This window comes from Miscanthus floridulus, chromosome 19 (assembly GCF_019320115.1).
Source record: "Miscanthus floridulus cultivar M001 chromosome 19, ASM1932011v1, whole genome shotgun sequence".
Classification (NCBI taxonomy): Eukaryota; Viridiplantae; Streptophyta; class Magnoliopsida; order Poales; family Poaceae; genus Miscanthus; species Miscanthus floridulus.
The window spans coordinates 29,427,646-29,443,959 of NC_089598.1; the positions used below are offsets into that span (position 1 = coordinate 29,427,646).

General features: G+C 49.7%; 1 pseudogene; it reads right to left on the bottom strand.

Annotated features, from left to right (window-relative positions):
- Window positions 1-1,731: 1,731 nt before the first annotated feature.
- On the bottom strand, window positions 1,732-15,558 carry LOC136528941 (STOREKEEPER protein-like; annotated as a pseudogene).
- Window positions 15,559-16,314: the final 756 nt, after the last annotated feature.

Consider the following 16,314-nt stretch of genomic DNA (forward strand, 5'->3'; position numbering starts at 1 on the left):
AAAAACTGTGGAATTATGGCCCTATTTGTTTGAGCTACTTTTCAGCCATGGAACAGTATTTTCTTTCACAACATTTCAGCATAAACATCAGCATAAGCCAAATTTCAGCATAAGCGAACAGGCTGATAATGGCACATATCCAATTAACCCTTGTTCAAAATGTTTCATCTGTTTCAGACGAATGTTGTAAGTATTTGATTTGGATGTTGAATATGTTTTCACGCATATGTTGCAAACCTATGTTCTAAATATTCCAGTTGTTTCAGTTGTATGTTGCAGCAAGTGCTTATATGTTACGAGTATTTCATTCATGTTCCAAGCGTATACTCTTGGATGGGACGGCTGGTGTCTGCGGTGCGCATCCATAGGCGGGGGGTGCGAGCGCATGGCGCAAGCGCAGGAAGTGGAGGAGGGCACGGGCGGTCCCCATGTGCATGCGGGCATGTGAAACGGAGCAGGCTCGGGTGATCCCTGGTACGCGTGGGCGTGTATGAGCGAATCGGTGGCGGCGTGGCATTTCCTGTGGGCGCGCGTGACAGAGGAGGCGTGGGTGTCCCGACCGTGGTTAGGATCTCCCTCAGCGGCAAGGGCAATTTTAGGGTCAGGTGTGCACAGGGTGCATCCTTGGTCGATTGGTGTTTTTTTTACGAATTACACAAGTACAGACGTAGACGCTCAACACGCACACACACTCACCTCTATGAACGCACGCATGCAAACCCTACCCCTATGAGCACCTCCAAAAGACTTTGCCAGCACATCTCGAGATTGACAAAGTCACCATAGGTGCCTTGCTGTCGACGGGGACGTCACCTACCACTGAAAACACAACGACGTTAAATACTAAAATAAATCTAGGAAAATACAAGTACTAGTGTCAAGTCGAGGACTTAAACCCGAATAGGCATGTTTCACCCAAAGACCCTAACCAACTGAGCTAGGTTATTGTTTCTTGATCCCGTTTTCAGAATAGAAACGCTGTTGCAGCTCCTTCCAAAGTTAGTGACAGACTTACAGATGGTGCTTCTCCTGGGCATGGAATTGATCTACGGCTAGTAGAGAGGCTCCTTCCAAAGTTAGTGACAGATGTCTGTGTAAAGTGGGTTGGGACCGCTTTCGTCTGTATCCTTCGCGTAAATCTGTTTTGTGCGTTGTCTTAGGTGCCGTTCGGTTTCCTAAGATCCGTTCCCAGCCAGACCTGGTACGGAGAATTCCTTCGGTAATTTGTATAACGACTGAAATTATTCCAGGCAGGAATGGCTCATTCCGAAGAAAACGAACGAGGCCTTGGTATGTTTTGTGACTTTAATATAGCCATGTATTTGCTCAAAAGACCATTCGGCTCAGTTAAACAGTCGGTCTCGTTGAGGACCATTCTGATATATAGGAGTCTAAATGACGTGTGGTAGTATTAGAACTAAGCTCTGTTCAGTTCTACAAACTCTAGCTCTAACGTAGCTGAAAATCGAATTGGATTAGATTGATTCAAGCTCAAATACTAAGCTATAAAACATTGACACACCATTGCCCTGAGCAAATGAGATAATATGACTACCATGCCGGCAACAACTGACAGGTGGAGGGCCAACAACTCCGACCAAATCATACATATATATGTCCAGACAGAATCTAGTAAGCTATGCAGCGAAATATCTTTGTCAAGACAGCAACATATCAAGAAGAGAAACTGAACTACTGGAAACTGGATTCTACACGTGAAACACAGCATCATGATCGCAATAATACTTGGCGAATGATTTACAGAAAATGTAGCGTTGATATGAAAGCTGTCTGATCATAGACCAAGCTTTCTTCTCAGATTAGTAAAATGAACATCTCCAGACCTATGCGACTTAGACAATCATTGAATAGTTCAACAACTAGACATAAATTGACACGACTGATTCGTGCAAACCCCTACAGCACCTCACACCGTGTTAGGCCTGTCAGTCAGCAACCAAGAGGTCGGGTTGATCAGCCTACAAAATAACATCCCACCTATGTATCCAGCTATGTACTCCAACTGCATCTGCAAAAGAAATTTAGCATTAGTAGCAGATAAACAGTTTTGTTACAATCAGAATTATGCAAATATTCCAAAGGTATAACTAGGATTGTCTGAGTACAGGCAAAGAAAGAGTTGTTTTCAATACAGTTGGTAACAGAAAATAAAATGTCAGTACAGATTATTAGAATGAGCAGAAAGATCTTCATAATTAGGCTCTTAACTAAGAGCACATGTACTGTGTTTGGCACTACTTACAATATTCAAATGCTGTAGCATGTGCAAGAAGCAAATTTTGTTTTCACTGAGCTTTATTCAGGCATGTGATCAACACTAATTATATGGTTTATGCCTTTTGGGCAGTCTATACAAGTAAATTACTCTAAGAAAAGGCTCTAATAAAAACCTTCCTTTTTTGGGCTAGCGATTTTACTGCACAACAACGACATAACCTTTCAGTCCCAAGCAAGTTGGGGTAGGCTAGAATTGAAACCCACCAAGAGCCCAAAGTCACGGCTCAGGCACTTCAATAGCTGCTTTCCAAGTACTCCTATTCAAACATAGATATCTAGGTATATCCCAAGCTTTCAAATATCTTTTTATTGCCTCCCCATGTCAATTTCGGTCTTCCTCTACCTCTCCTCATATTATTAACTTGGCTTAGGACTCCACAATGCACTGGTGCCTCTAGAGGTCTTCTTTGGATATGGTCAAACCACCTCAACCGATGTTGGACAAGATTTTCTTCAATTGGTGCTACCTCTAGGCGATCACGTATATCCATCGCAACATACGCATTTCTACAACACTCAGTTGTTGAACATGTCGAATCTTTATAGGCCAACATTCTGCTACATACAACATAGTCGGTCTAATCGCCGTTCTATAGAACTTCCTTTTAGCTTTTGTGGTACCCTCTTGTCACAGAGAATACCAGAAGCTTGTCGCCACTTGATCCACCCTGCTTTGATTCTATGGCTAACGTCCGCATCAATATCTTCATCCCTCTGTAGCATCGATCCCAGATACCGAAATGTATCCTCCTTAGGCACTACTTGACCTTCCAAACTCACATCTCCCTCCTCCTGTACAACTCCACCAAAGTCGCATCTCATGTATTCGGTTTTAGTTCTGCTCAATCTAAACTCTTTAGACTCAAGAGTCTGCCGTCATAACTCTAGTTTCCTATTTACTCCCGCCTAGCTTTCGTCCACTGACACTACATCATCAGCGAACAACATACACCAAGGGATATCCCCTTGTATGTTCCTGGTAACCTCGTCCATTACCAAGGCAAAGAGATACGGGCTTAAGGCTGACCCTTGATGAAATCCGATTTTAATCGGAAAGTAATTTGTGTTACCATCGTTTGTTCAAACACTAGTCACAACATTGTCGTACATGTCCTTGATGAGGGTCACGTACTTTGATGGGACTTTATGTTTGTCCAAAGACCGCCACATAACATTTCTTGGTATCTTGTCATAAGCCTTCTCCAAGTCAATGAAAACCAAGTGGAGGTCCTTCTTCTGCTCTCTAAACCGCTCCATAACCTGTCTTATTAAGAAGATTGCTTCTGTAGTTGACCTTCCGGTCATGAAATCAAATTGGTTTGTTGATATCTACGTCGTTCCTTGCAAGCGCTGCTCGATGACTCTCTTCCATGACTTCATAGTGTGGCTCATCAACTTAATTCCCCGATAATTAGTACAACTTTAGAAATCTCCCTTGTTCTTGTAGATTGGTACCAATATGCTTCTTCTCCACTCCTCAGGCATCTTGTTCGATCGAAAGATACTGTTGAACATCTTAGTTAGTGATTTTACTGAAGTACGTGAGAATTACTACAGATATTTTTCCTCAAACACAAAATTGCTACGGTTTGCATAAATCTATAGAAACTAAGTAGTCCAAAAAGGCAGCTTTTGTCGATTAGAAGTCACAGCAGCACAAATCTAACTGAAAAAAGTGCTAGTCTAGTAAATTTTCAGCTGGAAAATGGTTAGTAACCAAAGGGATAACAAAATCAAGCAACAAATGATGCAACAATTCAAGGTCATGTAGAACAAAGGAAAGAATGATCAGCAAAAGGCACATCAAAATGCACCACAAAAACAAGTGTCATGAAACCACATTTTGCTTGACTTATTCATGTAGCGAACCAAGACTATCTCATTTGGTATAGATCCAGGTGCTTTTAGAGCCCCCATGGTTACCCATCCCCATCCAAAAAGAAAAAAGATACTCATGGTGCTAAAATTATCCCCAAATGCTTTCAGAAGACTCTTCAACTCCATATATGGAGTATCGCACTAGTTAAGGCTCAATTAAAAGATTGAGGCAAATTCCACGACTGCTAACTGGAAGCTACCAGAACATTACACTGAAAGATTCCTTAAAAACAATTGTGCTATCATTATTTTTTATAACAAAAACATCGTTTCCTGCACTGCCTGATATCTCCTATCAGATTCTTCCTGATTCTGTCCTGGCCAGGCAACCTGGAACAGACAGGAATCCAGCCCTAGGTGTCCGAAATCCAACGCCTAGATTTTCTGCCTGGACCAGGGAGAATGGCCAGGGTCAGTACAAAACAGGCTCAAAGTTCCCCCATGTAATCCATTATTTTGAACGGCTTGGCTACTTGCCCTACATGTAATATCTTTTGTTTCTTTTTCAGCATTCAATAAATACTAGATGCCCTGCATGTAATACCCCAGGTGTAACACCCATAATGAAGAGCAAGGTGCCCAATGCTTTAACTGACAAGGGGCTAACCACCCATGCGACCCAGGTGGAAGACGTGTGTATATGTTCCAAGAGTCTGGACGGCGAGAGTAAGAAAAAAAATAGAGAAATTAAAGAAACAGAACACACAGGAAAGGAAGGTTTCTTCCTCGTGTTATCTAGATCATCTAGCCTCTAATTTCCTCCTCTTCTTCTTTTGCTACTCGTATCGTAAGATTGATCTCAACAGCGACCATGGGTGTGACAGGTGGTATCAGAGGATCGTCTTCCTTGACGTGGTTAATTGGGCAGCGACTCCTTTCTGGTGTGGCGACAAGCAGTCCGTCACAAATTCCTTCAGCCTTGATTTGTGTATCACTCGGCAGTCGGTTGATTTATGGTTTGTCCTCCATTCGAGTGCATTCCTGCATTCCTCTAATTCTGTGTCTGCGATTGTTTCGGCCTGAGGGTGATTGGATTTATGGTCGTGCTTGGATTTGGATCAGAGAAAGATGGACAAAGCACAACTCCACACAAGGCCTAATCTAGACAGGCATGAAAATCTGAATGTTCTCGAGAGGAAGAACTGCTCACATTATGCATGCTGTAGAAATGATATATCCTAGATAAAGAGGGAAGTGTTGAAGTATCAATAGATTTCCCATGCTGTGAAGAGGGACTTGTAAGTTTCGGACCTCACCAATGGCATATAGTTAGAATTTGCCGAACAGGGCAAGCCAAAGTGGCGACACGTGACAAATGAAAGAAGAGTACAACCAAATGGCTTAGCTACACCGAAACCAAGAAAATACGGATTTGGCAGGTAGGTCAAAATGTCCCCATATGGGATGCGATCCAATATTATGATTAACAAATTGCTTCGGGTATCATAAATTGTTGCATGCTTTCCATCTTGACTCCTTGTGAAACTGATACATGAGATAAGATTTAAGCTTTAGCAGGCTTTGTATTTGAACTTCAATGGGGTGGGTGGGTGGGTGTGTTGGGCCCTCGGGGGGAGGGGAGTCGACAAAGAACAAGGAGTTAGCTAGGTGCTTTCTATCTTAATGCCTTGCAAATCTGGTACACAAGATGAGATTAAGGGCCTATTTGGCAGGGCTCCGGCTCTGACTCCTCTGGAGAAGTGGCTTCTTTGGTGGAGTTGAAGCACTTTGGAAAATGTTCGGCAAAACAGCTCCTGTATTTTCAGGAATGAATAGAATATATATAAACAATGTCCATGTTGCCCCAAGCTATTACTCTTTATATGAACTTGATTTTCTCTATTTTTTTCATTTGCTTTTTTACTGTATAATTCATAAGAAAAAGGCATTATTATATTACTGTAAATTCTCGACTTGGTTTGAACTTGTGCGTGGTGGCCGGTGGTCCAAGTATGTATACATGTATTGCTCCGTATTTCTTCTTTTATTTTTATAAGGGAAAGGTGTGGTCATGACAACACCTGATCCTCACGCCATGCTCTGCATCCACACATGTGGGATACTACGAGCAAGCGCCAGTCGAGGTCACACCGCCAAGACCATGCTCATGCCTGTCACGGCCAAGCCTTGCAAGACCATCCCATCATAGCTTTCAATGTGGCGGCACTAGGTCCATCCATCGCCTCCAGGCTGGCCAACCACCACCTAGTCGTTGGCCTCTACAAGGTTCTACTCGGGGTGCATGCGTGAGCAACAGGAGTCCACCAGAGAGGAGAGATTCGCGCGCGACACAGGAGGGCACGGGAATCCTTTGCTTGTGCGACCCTCGACAGAGCGAAGTGAAGCCACAATTTTGGGCTCCATCGGTCCTTCACAAAAAAAATGGCTCTGCCTTCACCCTGCTTCGCCCGTGAAGCACTTTTGCAAGAGACCACTTGGTAGAGTTTCAACTTTCAACAGGAGCTAGAGTAGAAGCCCTTTATGGTGCGCTCCCATAGGGGCTCTAAACTTTAGTGGACATTGTATTAGAACGTCAATTTAGGGGGATAAAGAAAAGTAATAGTAAATGCAGTTAATAGAGGGCATGGATTTTGCACCTCATGGGATTTCGAACACTGTATTCAGGTGGATTTTTTTGTTATTTTGGTATAGATATTCTATTTGATTGGTAATGCTTGCTTCTATCACGGATACTACTAGTTGCCTGAAAGTGTAGGAAGCATAGAGCAAACCAAAACTATATAACTAGAACACTTATCCCATAAATAAAATAGGGAATCAATTGGCACTGACCTCATTCTCCACCACAGCCAACCCCACATCAAACAAAGAGAACAAAAAGAGACAACAACAAAGACAACACACACAACAAAGAGAGAGAAATCACAGCCATGTGGCTTATCTCAACATTATGGAGGATGGAACTCCCTGCATAGCAAGTTGGCAACTCAGATAATAAGTGGTGGACACCAAAAGGCGAACTGCCAAAATGGGGAGACAGCGGGTCTATTGTGAACCCATTAGGAAAACAAACTAGATGATTGACTACCATACAGTAGAGGCCATGCCATAATTGCCCATGGAATAGAAGACATGTCAAGAAAACAAACTAGATGGTTGACTGCCGTACAGAAGACACACCATAATTGTCAATGGAATGGAAGACATGTCAACCATAATATAGTTTGCCTTGTCTTTTCAATGCTGCAAAGTCCAACCAAGTACCAACCTTCCAAAATCAAATGCCTAAGCCAAGATTGTCCATCAGGGAAAACCAAGGCAACATACAAGCACAAAGTCCATTTTTTTATTAAAAAACACAAAGGTTTGATGTCTTAAGGATTGCCCCACACAAGTAGAACCTCCAAATGCCTAAACATGATTGATGCATTTGTGATACCCAATATGCAAAAATCTCAAATAACTACACAACTTGAATATAGTTGTGTTGTGCACATGTAACACGTATACAACATACTAGATATGCATACTTGACTAGTTCTTTCAAACACTGCAACCAGATCCAACAGCAGTACCTCTTCAGGTATCTACATCTACATTTAAAACAGGCCTTTTTGCCAAATTGTAAACTACAAGGCAGGTTTTTAACAAAAAAATGTGTGATTCAACTCTTACAGGAGTTACTAAAACAACAATGCTACCAATGACCTTGACCTAAACCACAAGATGCACAAAGAGGACAATAAACTTTTAGCATCAATAATAGATTTTTGGCTTGAAATGTCCATGCTTGATTGGGAAAAATACACAAATGAGTTCACACTCTTTGGCTTGAAATTAATTATGCCACTTATGCTAATTTAGCTCATGGAATTCTTCGTTATTCATGCTGATTGGATGCTAACTTGTTGAAAATCCAATTATAAATTCAATATTCTGCTTATCCATATAGATTACCTAGGCATCCACCTGCTAGACACCACCCAATCACCTAACTAGCGCCTAGCAATTTTTTAAAAACTGATTATGCTAGAAGTATCACCTTTATTAGTAAACAGAATAATGTATCATGTTAAAAACATTGGTTTAAGAGTCATCAATCCAATACCTAACCTGTCCTACCAAGACCATGCCAAAATAGTAATTAGTGAATTTTTCTGGATAAGAATGGTGGTTTTGCCATCAAGGGTAGAACTGGAAGGGAAATAAAGCAAACTCAAAGATAATTCTACATGTCAAGTAGAATAATCACAACAAGCATGCTATCAACACTTTAAATGTAGCATCTAATTCAAGCATCTAAGCTGCCACATAAAAGCTGTGAAAATGCACTAATCCTGTGGGGCACACAGAAATAAAACTGTCATGTGGGGACGACAGTACAGCCGCCAGCCTCGGACACGAGGTGCAGCCAAGGCAGCCCCCAAGGGTGCGCATGGCCTGGAAGAACCCAAGGAGGCTTAGGCGGCTGGAGGGGCTGCAGTCTTTAAGGCAATTAAGTAGAAGTTGAGGAGATTAAGGAATTAATTAGCCAGCTAGCGGTTAATGGCTGGCGCAAGTAGCAGTGGAGCTGAGCTCCTATATGTACCCCCTGTACTCGTTGAATGAAGGGAAGAAAAGAAGATATCCCCAAATCTCCCTCTCTCTCTCTATTCTTAATCTCACCCCCTGCTGTGGTAGTCAGGCAAAAACCCTGGCACCTCCATTACCTGGTTCGAGTTATGAACTGAGAAGCCAAGGGCCTCCAACTCTAGGTGCCCAGGTCTTTGACAACTTGGTATCGGCTAGCCGGCGCTCTTCTTCCACCTCCGCCACGCACTCCAACCCTGCAGCCACCACGCCATCAGCTCCTGCTTCATCCACCGCCTCAGCAGCCTCCACTTCCTTGCCAATGGCTGAGCCGTCCACCACCGACCTAGCCAAGATGATCCAGGCCTTCACCACCACCATGAACGCCTCCATCAGCGACCTTCAACAGCAGGTCGCCGCTCTTCAGCAGGCGCAGCCACCGGCGTTCTCCGGCTCAGGATCGCGAAGCTCAGGCCACGGTGACCACCACGGGGACCGCCCACCTCGGTTCCAGAAGCTGGACTTCCCCAAATTCGACAGGAAATCCGATCCGCTGGCCTTCCTTAACCGATGTGAGTCGTATTTTCATCAACAACGTATTGCAGCCGAGGAGCAAGTTTGGATGGCGTCATACAACCTTGAAGACGGCGCCCAAATGTGGTTCCTTCAAGTGCAGCAAGACGAGGGTACGCCGTCTTGGCGTCGCTTCTCCGAGCTCCTAACCCTCTGCTTTGGGCCGCCGATCCGCTCCAACCCCCTTGGTGAGCTGATGGCATGCAAGCGGACGAGCTCGGTAGCGGAGTACCAGAACCGCTGCTTCCTCGTGTCGGCACGCTCACGGAGGCGCAGCGCGTACAAGCGTTCACGGCAGGACTGCAGCCGCCGCTCAGCCTCGACGTGGAAGTCCACAACCCACAGTCCCTCGTCATAGCCATGAGCCTCGCGCGCAAGCTGGAGCTGCGCGAGCAGTACTACCCCGCCACTGTTCCAGCTCCGCCTGCGCCACGGCAGGCCACGCGCGGCCTCTTGACGGGGCCACCACCAAAGCTGGCCCTGCCAGCCAGCCCACCTCGTGCAGCCGCCCCTTCTCTCACCGTCGAGGGCCGCCAGGTGAAGCGGCTGTCCCAATCAGAGATGGAGGAGCGGCGCCGCTTGGGCCTCTGTTTCAATTGCAACGAGAAATTTGGCATGGGTCACAACCGCGTTTGCCAGCACAACTTCCTCCTCGATCTGGCCGAGGCCGATGACGACGACGATCCTGAGCAGACCGACGCTGCGGTTGACAACCCACTCATCTCACTACTCGCCATGGCAGGCGTCCGCTCCAGCGAGACCATGCAGGTCCGCATCCAGCTGGGCGGGGCATCCTTACTGGCCCTGCTGGACTCGGGCTCCACCTACAACTTCGTGTCCGAGGAAGCAGCGGCACGCACCTCCCTCAAGCTCCGACCCCGCGGCAACATGAAGGTCACGGTGGCGAATGGGGAACGGGTGTCGTGCCCCGGCGTCTACCGTGCCATTTCCTTCTCCATCACCGGCGAACCATTCTCCACCGACTTTTTCGCACTACCTCTGGCCGGTTACGACGTCGTCCTCGGCACCGAGTGGCTGGCCTCCCTTGGCCCGATCCTCTGGGATTTCAGCGCACTCACCATGTCCTTCTGGCACCGAGATCACAGGGTGTGTTGGACAGGCATCGCCGGGGGCACCGGCCCTTCTCTACGGGCGTGCAACGCGGCTGATCTCCTGCCAGCCCTGCTGGACGAGTTCGCTGCGGTCTTCACCGAGCCGACCGACATGCCTCCGCCTCGATCCCGGGATCACTGCATCAACCTTATCCCGGGGTCCTCACCGGTGGCGGTCCGGCCTTACCGCTACAACCGCTTCGCACAAAGACGAGCTAGAGCGCCAGTGCACCACTATGCTGGAACAGGAGCTTATCCAGCGCAGCACATCGGCGTTCTCCTCCCCGGTCTTGCTGGTCAAGAAGGCCGATGGGATGTGGCGCTTCTGCGTCGACTACCCGGGCCCTCAACGCTATTACAGTCAAGGACGCCTACCCCATTCCGGTGGTCGACGAGCTCTTGGATGTACGGCGCCCGGTTCTTCACCAAGTTAGACCTCCGCTCCGGCTATCATCAGGTTCGCATGAACCCAGCCGACGTGGAGAAGACAGCATTCAGAACCCACGATGGGCTCTATGAGTTCCTCGTCATGCCGTTCGGGCTGTGCAACGCCCCAGCAACATTCCAAGCACTGATGAACGACGTTCTCCTCCCCTTCCTGCGCCGCTTCGTCCTCGTCTTCTTCGACGACATACTGATCTACAACACCTCCTTGGCTGAACACCTTCTCCATGTGCGCGCTGTCCTCAACGTGCTGCATCAACACCGGCCGTTCGTCAAAAGGTCCAAGTGTGCCTTCGGCGTTGACTCCATCGCGTATCTGGGCACATCATTTCAGCACAGGGGTGGCCATGGACCCTGATAAAGTCCAGGCCGTCGCTGACTAGCCGCAGCCCCGCTCGACGCGCGCGATCCGAGGTTTCCTTGGGCTTGCGGGGTACTACCGCATGTTCGTCAAGGATTTTGGCGCCATAGCAGCCCCCCTAACGGCCCTACTGAAGGAGGGGTTCACCTGGAATGAGGCAGCGGGCGCAGCCTTCGTCGCCCTCAAGACGACCATCACCACGGCACCGACTTCGCGCAGCCATTCATCGTTGAGTGCGACGCTTTGACGCATGGCTTTGGGGCCGTTCTTCCTCCAAGACCAGCACCCCATCGCCTTCTTCATCCGCCCTGCTGCCCCTCGACATCAATCCTTGGCGGCATATGAGCAGGAGCTGATTGGATTGGTGCTGGCCATCCGCCATTGGAGGCCGTATCTTTGGGGCCGCCGCTTTCTGGTACGTACTGACCATTTTAGCCTCAAGTTTCTTTTGGATCAGCGGTTGGCCACCATTCCCCAGCACCATTGGGTGGGCAAGTTGCTGGGTTTCGACTTCTTCGTGGAATACAAGGCGGGCAGCACCAATACGGTAGCTGACGCCCTGTCCCGCCGTGACACGGAGGAGGCAGCGATCTTGGCGCTCTCGGGACCGCGCTTTGACTTCATCGAGCGCCTGCGACAAGCTAATGTTCAGGACCCCCGCGTTGGTCGCCATCAAGGAAGAGATCACTTCCACCCAGCGCGCGGCTCCCTGGTCCCTCGTCGATGGGTTGGTCGCGTTCCAGGGGCGCCTCTACATCCCGCCTGGCGCCCCCCTCCTCCAGGAACTCCTCGCTGCCATTCACGATGACGGCCACAAAGGAGTCCAACGCACACTCCAGCGCCTCCGCCGCGACTTCCACTCGCCGAACATGCGTGCCATGGTCCAGGACTATGTGCGCGCGTGCGCCACCTGTCAGCGCTACAAGTCCGAGCACCTGCACCCAGCAGGCCTTCTTCTTCCCGTGCCGGTGCCAACAGCAGTATGGGCGGACATCGGGTTGGATTTCATCGAAGCTTTGCTGCGCGTGGGAGGCAAATCCGTCATCCTCACCATTGTTGATCGGTTCAGCAAATACTACCACTTCATTCCGCTGGCCCATCCTTACTCAGCGGAGTCCGTGGCGCAGGCTTTCTTCTCCGACATCGTGCGCCTGCACGGTATTCCGCGGTCCATCATCTTGGACAGGGACCCGGTGTTCACATACATTTTCTGGAAAGAGCTGCTGTGCCTCGCTGGAGTCAAGCTCCACATGACGACGGCGTTCCACCCACAGTCTGATGGCCAGACAGAGGCAGCCAACAAGGTGATCGTCATGTATTTGCGCTGCCTGACTGGCGATCACCCCTGTCAGTGGCTGCGTTGGCTGCCATGGGCGGAATACATCTACAACACCGCCTTTCAGTCCGCGCTCAAGACCACGCCATTCCAGCTCGTCTACGGTCGTGAGCCACCCTCCATCCGCTCCTATGAGCCTGGCGAAACCAGGGTGGCTACGGTGGCCAAGACCATGGCGAAACGCGATGAGATGTTGGCTAATGCTCGGGCCCGGCTGGAGCAAGCTCAGGACATCTACAAACGGTTCTACAACAAGCATCACCGCGACGTTTACTACAACGTGGGTGATTGGGTCTGGCTTCGTCTCCGCCATCGTGCCCCGGCCTCCCTCCACGGCATCACTAAAAGGGAAGCTGCAGCCCCGGTACTATGGGTTGTACCGCATCTCTGCCATCATCAACGACGTCGCCTACCGCCTCGAGCTCCCTCCCCGCGCCCGGCTGCACGATGTCTTCCACGTCGAGCTCCTGAAGAAGTTCGTGGGCACTCCCCCGGCCACCCCCCCTCCCGGCTCTGCCTCCTATGCATCATGGCGCCACACAGCCGGTTCCAGAACGCACCTCACGCACCAGGCTAGCCCGAGGCGTCCGCCAAGTCCTGATACATTGGCAAGGCGAGCCCTCAGCCTCCGCTACCTGGGAGGACATTGACAGCTTCACCGAGCGTTACCCAAGCTTCCAACTCGAGGACGAGTTGCTCGTCGAGGGTGGGGAGAGATGTCATGTGGGGCCGACAGTATAGCCGCCGGCCTCGGACACGAGGTGCAGCCAGGGCAGCCCCCAAGGGTGCGCATGGCCTGGAAGAACCAAGGAGGCTTGGCGGCTGGAGGGGCTGCAGTCTTTAAGGCAATTAGTAGAAGTTGAGGTGATTAAGGAATTAATTAGCCAGCTAGCAGTTAATGGCTGGCACAAGTAGCAGTGGAGCTGAGCTCCTATATGTACCCCCTGTACTCGTTGAATGAAGGGAAGAAAAGAAGTTATCCCCAAATCTCCCTCTCTCTCTATTCTTAATCTCACCCCCTGCTGTGGTAGTCAGGCAAAAACCCCGGCACCTCCATTACCTGGTTCGAGTTATGAACTGAGAAGCCAAGGGCCTCCAACTCTAGGCGCCTAGGTCCTTGACAAAAACAGCTAGTTTACAGTAGATGGTAGAACTGGGATGACAAAGAAACCAAACTAAAAACACAATTCTACTCGACAAGTGTAAACCAGACAGGCATGTAATCGCTTGATGTTTGAATGAATAAAAAAGATATGAGGGAGCATGCCAACCAGCTAAATTTAAGCATAACTTTGTGACTTATTCAATGATAAACTCATGATGAATAAAAAATGCAACCCAATTATCATGGCAAGCTGAACTCTAGAAGATTGACACATTCTACACACTAGTATTGTGATACAGAAACTTGAGCTCAATAGGTCTAGAAACAAACACCTGCCATATGTATATGGCCTATTTTACTATGAAAGCTAGAGCTCTGGATTCTGAAGGAAGAAAGACAACCAAACAGTTCCACTTTGTAAACAAAAGAAGACTAGATAATCCTTGCAAAGAAAAAAGACAAGATAAGAAAGGTGTAACTATGAAAATGAAAATTTAGCCAATAACCCGAAGACTCAAAAGAAGAAAAATTCCAGAAGAATCCCGTTAATTTTCCTTCAAACAAATATCATGCTACAAACATTGCATGGTAAATGTAAAAAAAAACGAATGACATTGCCTAACTTCTTAAAAGTATGCCAAATTTCATAATTCTGTGTGCTTTGAAACAAAAATTGGCTACTATACCATTGAGGCTAGAGGAAGGGAAAGAGACTAAATTGTCAACACAAACAAACCTCATGACTTGAGTAAATCAAACAAGCATGGTGATTTTGGATAACTAAATCCCACAATTAAATAGTCAACCGAGCATGCCAATTTCCAATGTAAGTTTAACAGCATTGGCACCTTAATCCAATTGTAGACTGATGATAAGCAAAAAACCAGCCTAATTAGTCCAAGCAATCGAAACAACAGAAGTAAATCGATCTCTCTCACAGATCACAGAGAATGGTAAAATCTGTACCCAAGCTAAGGCCCTAGGCCTTTGATGGCATCGATGAGCAGGCCATAGACCTCCTTTTCCAGATCATGCCGGCGCATCTGCATGCGCATATCTGCCTCAAGCTGTCGCCTCCATTTGACCTCGGCCACACTAGCCTCCTGTGGCCCAAGCATCGCCAACCCCTTCTCCAGCGACACACCTGACATGGTCTGCCCGTTGAGCCTCCAGTACTCTCCAAGCACCTCCTTGACCATAGGAAGCTTCACGGTCCCCTCCCTATCCCCGCCAACGAATCCCTCGTCAGCGTCATCCTCGTCGGCCTCCTCAGCCACCGCGATGGCCTTCTCTTCAGGGCGCGCAAGCTCAGCGCCCCAGAGGGCCGCGCCCAGGTCGCGCAGCCGGTGCTCGTGCGCGGTGCTGGATTCGCCCGGCACGGAGTGCTGGAACTTGCTCTTGAGGCGCTTGAGCTTGTAGTACACCTTGGCCTGGTCGAGGTGCGGCGCGAGGGAGTCTTTAATGGATTCGAACAGTTCGCCCATGTCAGGGAGGCGCGGCGCGATGCCGGTGCGGTCCTTGAAGGCGACGGCGCCCGTGAGCAGCGCGACCTCGTCGGACTCGGTCCAGAGCTTCTGACTGCGCCCGCGCTGCCACGGCCCCCGCCGGACGCCGGGGCCGCGGAGGGAGGCCGGCGACCGACGGCCATGGCCGTGGCGAGCGTGGCGGAGTCCGGGAAGGAGCGCGGCTTGGGCTTGCGGTCGCTCTTGCGGGAGGGCGCGGCGGCGGAGCCCTGGTCCGCGGCGCGCTCGCGGCGGGAGCTAGGGTTAGGGTTCGGGAGGAGCGGCGGCCGGTCCCGGGAGCGGCCGCGGACTTGGAGCGGGAGGTGCGCTTCTTGGAGCGCGGGGTGAGGGGCGGAGGCGCGCGGCGGCTGCGGAGGCGGCTTCGTCCATGCGTGCGGGGACGGCCGCTTGGAGGGCATCGGCGGCGTGCGGGCGAGGCTCGGGACGCGGGCGATTCGAATTTCGGGGGCTCGGGAATCGAAGGAGATGGGGGGAGCCGAGGCGGAAGGGGAAGAGGAGTTCAGTGGGCAGCGGCGCAGGCTGCGCTCCGGAGTCGGGAAGGGAGCGTGGCGCGCGTGTCGAGTTGCGGACTGCGAGTCGGACAAGGGTACGGTTTCTTCGTGCGTTTCGCGACTCCGTCGGCATGCCCCCCGTGTCGCTCGCGCTGCCGTGCTCGCCTTCCACTTCCGGAGCCTGCGCTCCGACTCCGAGCGTAACATCACTCGCACGGCACGGTGCATCCTGCCGCTGGTGCCGGCAGCCGGCCGTTGTTTGATTGAACGCAGTTGGGATGACGCACCTCCGTTCAAGTCAGTCTGCAGTTTTAATGGCATCTGCAATTTTCCCCAAATTGTACTACTAGTTGGATAACACCGGCAATTAACACCGGCAGCAGACCAGGCCTGCTCTGAAGTCCACCATGACCAGATGTTGCCATGGCTCGCTACACGGTCCCTGGTGCCTGCGCTGGAGTTGCGTGACCGTGGGAATGGAGCCGTGCATTGCCCGGGCGAAATATCCTTCAGTGGTTGCCATCGCCTTTGGACTCGGAAAAAAAAATCCCAAGTCCTGAAATACTTGCATCCGCCTCCAGCCACCACCAGGCGCCCAGCACGATTGAGATCGATGGCCCATGGATGACTGATCCCATCCCGCTTATCTTATCTCGCCCGTCG